We start from the raw sequence: 11,014 nt of genomic DNA on the forward strand, positions 1-11,014 counted from the left end.
GACAACCATTTAGGCCTAAATCTTGAACAATATTTCTTAGTTGGTACGTAAAGCCTGGTAGCCTCCAAGATTAGTTCCTTGAATGCTTCCCATTTTGAGTTTGCTGTTGGTAACATCATCAGTTCGTCCCACTGTATAGAATTTAAATACTGTCTCAGACCATCATAGTCGCCTTTACGAAAACAAAAACCCTTCCCTTTACCTCTGATGGTAGTTACCTCCTTGAGTAAATCCCACTTCAACACACTGTGATCACTGCACCTAGTGGTTCATTTATCTGCAGATTCTTAATGCATGAAGAATCACTACTGATAATCAGATCAAGAGTATTGCTCCCTCTTGTTGCCTCACGAACATGCTGATGTAGAAAACAATCATCCAATAAATCCACAAAAGCCTTGCTAGTGTGCGAGTGACCAACCCACAAATTCCAGTCAATATCTGGGAAATTAAAATCCCCCATTATAAGACTCTCTGATTTACTGGCCCACTCTATTTCCCTGTACAATATATTATTATACTCATCAGAGTCATTAGGCCTATAGCACACTCCTACTCTCAATTTTGATTTCCCTATGCTTATGTCACACCAAACTGACTCAACACTGCCCTGTCCATCGATGTCGACTGGCTTCACTTCCTTGGACTTTGTGTTTCTTAATTAATAGCATAACCCCTCCTCCCCTCCTGTCCTGTCTATCCTTTCTATACACATTGTATTCCCCAAATTCCAGTTCCGCATTACTTATATCTGTGTGGCACCACGTCTCTGATATCCCAATAATATCTGCCTTTGATGTTTTGAGCAATACCTCAAATTCATCAAATTTATTTACCAAACTCTTAGCATTGGTGTACACGCAGGTATACATGCACCTATTTCTATTCTTAGCTACCCTAACACAACCCATGTGTTTACTTGTACCGCAATGACTCCCAGCAGTCTCTGAAATATCCTGCATCTTGTTTTTCAGGCTTCTGCTCATTTCAATAGAAGCAGTGCAAGAATCACTTCCACCTCTGCCAGTGGCTACTGTTAATCTATTAGTCCTTGTATCCCCCCCAACTAGCAGTTTTCCGACCCACCTAACACTGCCTCGACAGCATCAGCAAAAATTCTTGCACCCTTTCTATTTAAGTGTATCCCATCCCTGTAGAAGCAATCTCTCCTGTTAACAAGTACAGTCCAGGCTGAAAAAAATTCTACCCCTTGAGCCTTGCACAATCCCTCCAGGGCCGAATTGATCGACAAGGCTCTCATCATATACTCCCTCCTATCGTGTCTGGGCAGAATTGCAGACACTTTCAAATTCAACCCTAATTCACAGCTTTTTTTCAACAGTGACCTGTACTTGTTAAGCAATTCTGCCGGTCTCCTACTCTTGATATCATTAGTGCCAATGTGTACAACTATATCACCTTTTGTGCCCTTAAAAGATGATATCCGCTCTACAACGTCATCAACCTTTGCCCCTGGCAGACATACCCTGGTCCTATTCCACCTATCCTTTTTACAAAGCATGTTCCCCGTTTCCCTGACAATAGAGTCACCAACAACTACTAGTTCCTGTGGGACCAGCGCATTCTGCCTAGGGGGCTGCCTCTGTGTTGCCTGATGACCAAGTGCAAGCTCTGGCGTTGATGTGGGCAGCTGAGAGCTTGATGGGCCCCTCAATTTATTTCCTTCGAAGGCATCCACCCTGTCCTTCAAGCTCTCATAAAGAGACCTTGTAAAAATAAAATAGACCATTTACCTTGTAAGCTTCCATAGGATTTGTTATAGGTTCATCAGGAGGCTAGTCATTGAAGTGCCTCTTTCGTTTTTGTAATCTTGTGTGAAATTCTAGAAATACTTCCAATTTTGTCACAAGTTCTGTGGCACCAACAAGTCTGTGTGGGTAGCACAGTGGTATCATGACTGTCTTCCCACACCATGTGGAAAAGGCCAGGGTTCGAATCCCGTCGATAATGTGAGGAACTTTAATAGGCTTTTTTCATTCCATGGCTGAGTTAGTAAGTCTCAGGCGTAGATAGAAAGGATTTTTTTCCCCAGTAACTGGAACTCTTTTGTCCATCAAAATAGGCAAATCGACCAGAGAACACGCAATTTACGGACACAAATACGGGTTTATGTAATCAATTATGGGGAAATAATTTTTTTTTTTTTTTTGTGGCACCAACTAAGATCTGTTTAAAGCCAGTCTCTCTATACTTGGATATCCAGTGCAGAAGGTTTGAAGAAGAAAGAGCTGTATCAAGATCTGTAGAATCACTTTGCAGTTCTTTATTTACTTGAAACAAAAAATCATGCAAAAATACTAATGAAAAAAGAAACTTGTATTCTTTGATCTGGTTAGCTAGTGATTCAGCTTCACTTCTTGCTTGGACATCTTCTGATGCTATTTCCAAAAGTGCATCATCGAAATCACCAACATGATACCTTAAAGCCTTCACACTGCATTCAACACCCCCACCTTGTTTCACAGAAAGGCATTATACAAAGACCCTTCATCATCATTCTTCTCTTTCTTGGTGATTCCCTTCTACTTTTCTCGCTCGCTCGCTCTCTCTCTCTCTTTGGTTTTTTTTTTTTTTTTTTTGTTTTTGGCTGGTGCAGCATAAGCCTCAGGCTTTCTTGCACTATATAGCTAATAATAATAATAATAATCACATAATTTTGGAAAATTACCATTTCTTTGTTGATGTTGAAAAAAGTATGTACAAATGCTGAAGTGTCCCAAAAAAGGTCATTGCATCAGGACAGGTTTTGGCCATATCCCCTAAAACTAGATTGTAACTGTGACAAGCACATGGTGTAAAAAATATCTTTGAATTTTCCTGTAGTAAAAGTCCTGTCTGAACACCTGAAACTACCTTTCATATTAGCTCCATTGTCATAACCTTTGAAGGATATTAGTTATGTCTAATCCTAACACAGTATTTTGAATTCCTGTTTCAGCACATTGTACAAATTTTCTCCTGTTCTGCTCTTTACATTGATTAATTTTATAAGCTGTTCATACACACCGACTGGCGTATTGGGGAACGTTCCGTTGGAGACGTATGTAATTATGAGGAACTTTTTACCCTGATCAGTTCTGGATTAAGGCACGAGCTAACAGGGCAGTCATTCTTAGAGAGTCTCCCAAAGAAAAAAAAAAAAAAAAAAAATTAGGGTTTCCTGTAATTGATTACATTTTTTTTTTTTTTTTTATCCATGTGCTTTTTTGTCAATAAATTGCATGTGTTCTCTGGTCAATTTGCCTGTTGTTGTTGGAAGAAAAACCTATCCATGCCTGAAACCGACTAACTCAGCCAGAGAGTGAAAAAAGTCCATTAAAGTTCCTCGCCCGCGTCAACGGGATTCGAACTTGGGCATTTTCCACCCAGTTTGGGGAAAGGATGGTGGCGATACCATTGTGTTACCCGCTCAGACAAAGAATAGTATTTAAAAAATTAAATAACAAAATAAAATAATTCTATAGCAATGAGTAACAAATATTATTATTGTAACAAATGGGCCTGGTGTACCGGGATCCAATGTTGGGAAGAATATACAATGATAACCCAGTTTAATATAATACAATAAAATATACAATGGCAGAAGCTTTCAAGACTGACAAGTCTCTTTTTCAACTGATAATATGATTTGAATACAAAGGATAAGTGCAATGAGTTGAGAGTGAGGCACGTTATTCATTTCCTATTGTTGTTGCACAGACGTGCGCTGTTTTTTACTCCAGCATTTATCCAGAGTTAAAATGGTTGTCTCTAGGATGGGGTGCAGATGTGTGCCTTTGCAGCGGTTTATGGCCTTTGGATTATTTAATATATTAAGTGACTCTAGCCATAGGCGGTGGCGAAACTGTCGTGAGTGGTATACTATTTCAAAGTCACGTTTGGGATCAAGATCGTGGTTGGTGGCACAAAAATGTTCCGCTACTGCAGATTGGTCAGTTTCAGCAAGCCGGATTGGTCTGTCATGCTCCGTAAGGCGATCTTGAAGACGTCTTGATGTCTCTTCTATGTAGCAGCTCTCACAGTCTCTACAGGTGATGCAATATATTATATTGCTGCGTAAGAGAGGTGTGACAGGGGTCTTCACACTGGAGACAAGTGAACGTAGGTTTCTGCAGGGTAACTGTACGCATTTGATGTTGTAATTTCTAAGAATTTTTGAGATCCATCCTGACATGCCTGGATAATAGGAAATGTAGGGGGACGGTATACCGTCTTGGTTCGGTGGTCTTGGGTGGGATGTGAGTTCTTGTGCCTTTAATAGGCACCTGTTTAGCACATGGGATGGATAACCACATTTGGTTAGGTCCGCCTTCACACGGGAAATCTCATTACATCTAATTGCATCAGTGCTGGAATGGCTCCAAGCCCTGGAGAATAGGGTGCAGGCAGTGCTGTTGAGATGACTGGGTGAGTGGCCGGATCTATAGTTAGCAAATTGTCCGCACCACGTGGGTTTGCAGTATACCGAAGTCTCTAGACGTGGGCCTACGCGATGCACTAGGACATCCAGGAACAGGAGCGCGTCATTGACCTCTAACTCTATAGTAAACTGGATGAAATTAGACAGGGAGTTGAGGTATTCCAGTAAAAATACCATCAACATATCTGCACCATGTTGTAATAGGTACAGGTGGGTTCGGGTGTATCTGCTCCTCTAAATCTTCCATGGCGATGTTGGCTACTACGGAACTAACAGGGGCAACCATAGCAGTGCCATGCGCCTGCTGGTAGACTGAATCCTCAAAGATGAAGATGCTGCTTGATAAACATAGGTTAAGGATGGTGCAGATGTCATCAGTAGATAGTGATGTTCTGGATTGGAGGCTTAAGTCTTTCTCGAGGAGCCTTCTGGCGCAGTGCATGGCATCATTCAATGTGGTTTCTTTATTCCTTCAATTCCCATCCAACAGGCCATGCACTGTGGCTCTCGGCACTCAGTATACCACAGTTAGCAATTTGTCCGCACCATGAGGTGCGGACAAATTGCTAACTACAGATCCGGCCACGCACCCAGTCATGTCAACAGCACTGCCCGCACCCTATTCTCCAGGGCTTGGAGCCAATCCAGCACTGATGCAATTAGACGTAACAAGATTTCCCATGTGAAGGCGGACCTAACTAAATGTGGTTATCCATCCCACGTGCTAAACAGGTGCCTATTACAGGCACAAAAACTCACATCCCACCCAAGACCACCGAACCAAGACGGTATACCGTCCGCCTACATTCCCTATTATCCAGGCGTGTCAGGACGGATCTCAAAAATTCTTAGAAATTACAACATCAAATGCGTACAGTTACCCTGCAGAAACCTATATTCACTTGTCTCCAGTGTGAAGACCCCTGTCACACCTCTCTTACGCAGCAATGTAATATATTGCATCACCTGTAGAGACTGTGAGAGTTGCTACATAGGAGAGACATCAAGACATCTTTAAGATCGCCTTACAGGGCATGACAGAGCAATCTGGCCTGCCGAAACTGACCAATCCGCAGTCGCGGAACATTTTTGGGCCACCAACCACGATCTTGATCCCATAGTAGACCACTCACAACACTTTCACCACCACCTATGGCTAGAGTCACTTAATATATTAAACAATCCAAAGGCCATAAACCACTGCAAAGACACACATCTGCACCTCATCCTAGAGACAACCATTTTAACTCTGGATAAACGCTGGAGTAAAAAACAGCGCACGTCCGTGCAACAACAACAGGAAATGAATAACATGCCTCACTCTCAACTCATTGCACTTCTCCTTTGTATTCAAATCATATTATCAGTTGAAAAAGAGACTTGTCAGTCTTGAAAGATTCTGCCATTGTATATTTTATTGTATTATATTAAACTGGGTTATCATTGTATATTCTTCACATATATTATTATTACAAACTATACATTTGACGATTACTAACGTTATGGACCATTCATAATTTGTGAATGTCCATAATGTAAACTTATAAAAACTGGAATAATAAATTCACTTACATTTAGTAATAAAATCACTTATTACAGAATCACTACAAAGCTGGCACTGCATTGTGAACAAAGCAAATCAATGCATACTTCTCTATTCAGAGGTGAGCATTCATTGTTCACTAAGCGCAAGAAAAAAAAGTTCAGACAAGAAAAATAACTTTTTGAAATTCATATTATATCTTTCTCTGATTGGTAAATAATCCTTCAACAAATTTTCAATTAAAAAAAAAATTATAAATTGTTCAGTCAAATTGCAACAGAATGCAAAGAATAGTAAAATAAATAAATAAATCTACAGCAATGAGTAATATACAAAGGGTACTAGGAAGGTTTTGCAATATGAAGCAACAATGAATCAAGGGAAGCTGCTTGTTGCTGCATGTTGAGACATGTTCATATGTGCATAGTAGCCGCCGCGCCAAGTTGATGGGCTCAGTTATTCATTAGTAGTGAGAGTGTAAAGTGCTTGCGATGGCATCGTGGTCACGAAATGAGATAAGGACAGTTTTGCGGTATAATTTCGTGCGTGGTTTAACCATAGACCAGTGCTTAGAAGAAATGACTCTTGCACTAGATGATGATTGTCCACATCATACAACGATATTCAGGTGGTATAGAGAATTCCAAAGGGGAAATTTCACTCTGGAGGATTCTGAGAGGCCGGGAAGGCCACGAACGTCAGTTACGGAGGAAAACGTTACTGCTGTGAGGAAAATGCTTGACGAAAACAGGCGAGTGATCTACCAACAGATAGAGGATACTTTGGGCCTAAATGCATCAGCAATTCGTTCGATTCTGCAAGATCATTTGCACGTGAAGAAACTTTGTTCTCTCTGGGTGCCGCATCAACTGACTGAAGAGCAGATGACACGACGTGTGACTTGGTGCCGGGAGATGTTAAAAAAGTTTGATAAGGGACAATCTCGGTATGTGAACAACATCGTGACAGGTGACGAGACTTGGCTGTACTATTACGATCTGCCGACCAAGGCTCAAAACAAAGTTTGGGTCTTTGATGATGACGACACACCCGTAATTGTCAGAAAATCCCGATCTGTAAAGAAGAAAATGATAGCTGTATTTTTCAAATCGAGTGGAATTGTGGAACGTGTCATTTTGGACACGCAGAAGACAGTCACAGCTAAGTGGTATACTGAACAATGCCTGCCTAAAGTCATTGGATCTATGAAGAACCTGCGGCCAAAGTCAAGAATGGACACCTGGTACCTCCATCACGATAATGCTTCAGCTCACCGCGCCAAAGCCTGCACCAAATATTTGACCACGACAGGACTGAAACTTCTCGAGCACCCTCCCTACAGTCCAGACCTTGCTCCCTGTGACTTTGCACTGTTCCCGCATGTGAAAATGAAGCTAAAAGGGAGGCGGTTTTCCAGTGATGAGGACCTTCTACGGGCTTGGGACAACGAGTGTGCTTTACTCCCTAGTGAAACTTGGCAGAACTGGTTTAAAGATTGGTTTCGGAGGATGGAGAGGTGTATTGAATATAGAGGAAATTACTTTGAAAAAATTAAATAAACAAAGCTGTATTGCAAAACTTTCCTAGTACCCTTTGTATATTAGTATCAAAACTGGACAATGTCATGGATCATTCACAAATTATGAATCCACAAGTTGTGAACGAAATCTGGAAACTGAATAATAAATTGAATTACATCTTCTGCCTTTCTAATGCAAGTTGAAAAAAAAAAAAAAAAAAAAAAAATGGTGGTAATGAGCAAATTTTTTCAACGTATATCACTGATACGTATATTTCTCGTTCTGAGAAACGTATATCACTGCACTTGAAAATGTAGAATCACAGAATGGTACATGATGCTTAATAAGAGCTGCAGAACTTTCTTTTTCTGCCAATAAAGCAAATGAACATCTGTGATTGGCTGAATGCTTTTGTTTCATTTCCCACTCTCTTTTCTCAACTTATTCGTTCAATTAACTTTTCAACAAATTTTCCCACCCAAAACGAAAAAAGAACAGATACAGTACACATAAAATAGTTATAAAATGTATTATTCATGGCCAGCAACAAAGTCCGGGCCTGTTGGCTGTATAAACCAATTACTGGAAGGATCCCTCCCAATACACTGGGCAGGTTCAGAATGCCATATGCAAGGATCAAAGGATGGGTGATTCAGATGTCTCTCTTGTTAGCATAGTAATAACTCATTCCTAGTCCTTGCAGTTTTTCATTTCAGAAAAAAAAAAAAAGAAAAAAGAAAGCCAGATCTAGTGCGATACACTTTAAAAACGACAACACTGTCCATAGCCAGACTTATGTGACAAATTTCTGTATTGTAAAATAAAACATATTTTTACCCTACCCAACAAACTTTTACCATATTTTTACCATACCCTACAACAACAATCAGAGTACGCATACACAAAAAATATAAAATAAAACCACACTGTGATGTATACTTATATTGGACACTGATGTTGCTGAACATTTCACAACTATCTCTTATTTACTAAAATTTCTATAAGCTTGGAATCAGTCTAAACAATATTTGGGTGGTGGCCAGTCATTGGGTTGATAAGAATGCGTTATATTTAATTTGAAAAAACTTGCTCATTTATGAATGAAAATTGTGAATTGTCGTGAGAAATTAATCTGTCTTCCAAATTTCGCGGGGCCCCTTTCAAGCTTGGCTCCAATGCAGCTGCATTGGCATAGTTATGCCACTGGGTTTGTGTCGCGTTCCAGCTCCAACTCAATAAATAAAATGAAGAATAATTAGACAGTATGAATCAGAGCTGTAATACTCAATATGTTCTACGTTGATAATGTGTTCAATATGTTACTCAATATGTTCTACGTAAATTTACTAATGAAGAATAATATAAATTTTACTTACTTACACAATAAGGAGCACAATTATTCAAATAAAAACACACCAACATTACAATACAACTTTATAGCGATGCATACTCTGTTCGGCAGGATGAGAGGGGTTTCTCAGCCATACAGCAGGAGCCAGACGAAAGTAATTTTCATACGTCTATACCCCACCTTATGCCTGGCACATACCTAAAGTGGGGTATACGTGTGTGAAAATTAATTACTTTTAATATTTCAAGGAATATGTAAAAACTGGCCTTGAGATAATTACCTAGACAATGGCCAAAATTTCCACACCTTTATAAATTCTACAGACTTTGCTGCTGTTCATAAATAAATAATAATAATAATAAAAACATTATTTTTGTCTGCATCCTTTGTACTCATTAATACAATGCTAATCATATTTTCTAAACCTATGTAAAAAATGTCATTGTTTTGGGTTTCAGAGAAGTCCTTTTAACTTCTCTGAAAAACTTGTTACTTCTCTTTCCCCCCCCCCCTTTTCTGTTTAATTTTAATATTTCTCTCAAGCGCTGGCCCTGTATCCGAGATTCTAAATTTCAAACGCCAGGGAAGGAGAGCAGACCCCTGCAAATATAGTGACAGTAACAGGCCACTAAGCCTAATACTGAAGAGGATGATGAATCCATCTTCTAACTCACACACACCTACTGTATTGGTGGTAGTAGTAGTGGCATGTGATGCAAGAAAGCAAGCGTATGAGCTTATGCAGCATCAGCCAAAAAAAAAAAAAATAAAAAATCACACCATTCCCTCCAAATGCCTATCCAGTTCCGTGTAGGTGCCTAGTCTCCAGCCACTGCAATTTGCAGAACTTATGCCTCTCTTGGTAAGAGGATCCCTTCATTCTCCTCACCAATCTTGTTGCCCTTCTCTGTACATGCGCAAGCAAATCTACATCCTTCCTAAAATGAGGCCTCCAGACCTGTATGCAGTACTCAAGGCATGGCCTGACCATTGCCTTATACAGAGAGACGATCACCTCCTTTTCCCTGCTAGCAAAATTCCTATATATCATTGACAAAACCCCATGACCTGCCCTGGCAGCCTGTCTGCATTGCTCAGAAAACTTCATAACTGACTGCACAATTACTCCCAGGTCTTTTCTATTTTCTACCACCTTAAGTATAGTACCACACAGTCGGTACGTTTCTCTGGGGTTACTTCTACCCATATGCAGTACTTTGCATTTGTCAAGGTTAAACATCAGTTGCCACTTCTTAGCCCATCTGCCCAAATTATCTAGATCCTGTTGCAGTAGCACACTGCCATTACTGTCATTAACAACCCTGCCAACCTTTGTATCATCTGCAAACTTCGACACTAAGCCTGATATACCTTCATCAATATCACTGATAAATATACAGAACAGAGGACCCAACACCGAACCCTGTGGGACCGAACCCTTTATCCATTGTAGCAACTTAACCTTAATACCTTGGTGTACAGATCTTTCTGTATACACCGAAAGTATTACGCTATACATAGCACAGATCGAAATTCCACACGTTAATTGCAAAGGAGATGGGATTACAAAGTTCCAACAATTTGTAAAGATCACGTGGGAGGATGATCAACAATACCATGCTGAAAAAAGCATGCTCAGATATTAGTTTCGCAACTGCATACAGCTGTTGTGCGGGCCACTATAGGTAGGCCATAATCCTCATTAACACACGAAAAACGAAATTAGAAAAAGGTACTTACTTGACAGAATCAATAAGCATTCGATTATTCAGATTTATACTTTAATTATTAACACCAAATATCCGTAAAAAGCACTTCGTAATTACTCTGAGCGTAAACTACGCATTACACAAATATAAATTTCAGTTTTCTTTGCGCCCTCTTACGGAATCAAATATCACATTGATACTTTTAAGGCTTATTCATAGGAGGGGACTTGGAACACCAGGGAAAGAAGTCTGAGGAAGCCGTGCAGTTCGGCAACAAAATGAACCCACTTTGCTTAGAAGGAACAGGCATTCTGTGTGTTAGCAGACACTCCCTCTAAACACTGATGGATCCAATATCTTTCAATTTAACAAGATTTAGGAGAAGTCCGGTTGGTCTGCCTTCCTAAAGTCCACTCATCACACCTTCTCGATGGTAAGCACTGTTACGTC

The 11,014-nt window shown here is 40.1% G+C and overlaps 1 protein-coding gene across 1 annotated transcript in view; it reads right to left on the bottom strand.

Moving 5' to 3' along the window:
• LOC150081134 (thialysine N-epsilon-acetyltransferase) overlaps window positions 1–10,643 on the bottom strand; it is a 156,372-nt gene extending 145,729 nt beyond the window's left edge. The window contains exon 1 of the mRNA XM_090381474.1: window positions 10,596–10,643. The gene's annotated coding sequence lies outside the window, so the exon portion shown is untranslated. The remainder of the gene's footprint in view (window positions 1–10,595) is intronic.
• Window positions 10,644–11,014: the final 371 nt, after the last annotated feature.

Source organism: Mastigoproctus giganteus, chromosome 9, assembly GCF_048544385.1.
Source record: "Mastigoproctus giganteus isolate SK-2022 chromosome 9, ASM4854438v1, whole genome shotgun sequence".
NCBI lineage: Eukaryota > Metazoa > Arthropoda > Arachnida > Uropygi > Thelyphonidae > Mastigoproctus > Mastigoproctus giganteus.